This window comes from Tupaia chinensis, unplaced genomic scaffold (genome assembly GCF_000334495.1).
Source record: "Tupaia chinensis unplaced genomic scaffold, TupChi_1.0 Scaffold000181_1, whole genome shotgun sequence".
Taxonomy (NCBI): Eukaryota; Metazoa; Chordata; class Mammalia; order Scandentia; family Tupaiidae; genus Tupaia; species Tupaia belangeri.
Genome location: NW_006159656.1, coordinates 24,527 through 24,946, shown reverse-complemented (window position 1 = coordinate 24,946; position 420 = coordinate 24,527).

Below are 420 nucleotides of genomic sequence, written 5' to 3'. Positions count from 1 at the left end.
TGCTCTCTTGGTTTCTGTTTCCCCATCTGGAAAGGGAAGGGGACTGCTCTCTGTCAGGAGCTCTCAGACATGCTGTTCACATCTTCACCTCTGCTCTCTACCTTGTTCATGTGAGGCAGTCCCAGGCACACAGGCTGGCTCCTGTTCCATCTCTTGAAACTCACTGTCCTTCTCGAAGCCTGTATGCCTAGGTCATCCTGCTCCCTTTCCAGAGTAGATTTCAGAGCCTGAAAGGGGCACTGGTGACTCCATTACCCACAGGATGGGTTGGCTCCTCTCCCTGGCAGCTGATGCTCTATCCAGCTTCCTTCACTCACAACCAGAGCAGCTAAACTGGCCAGGGCCCCACTTATGGTCTCTACTGTGACCAGGAATGCAGCCAGGACCAGCTGAAGTGACAGATGGACATGACATTTATGA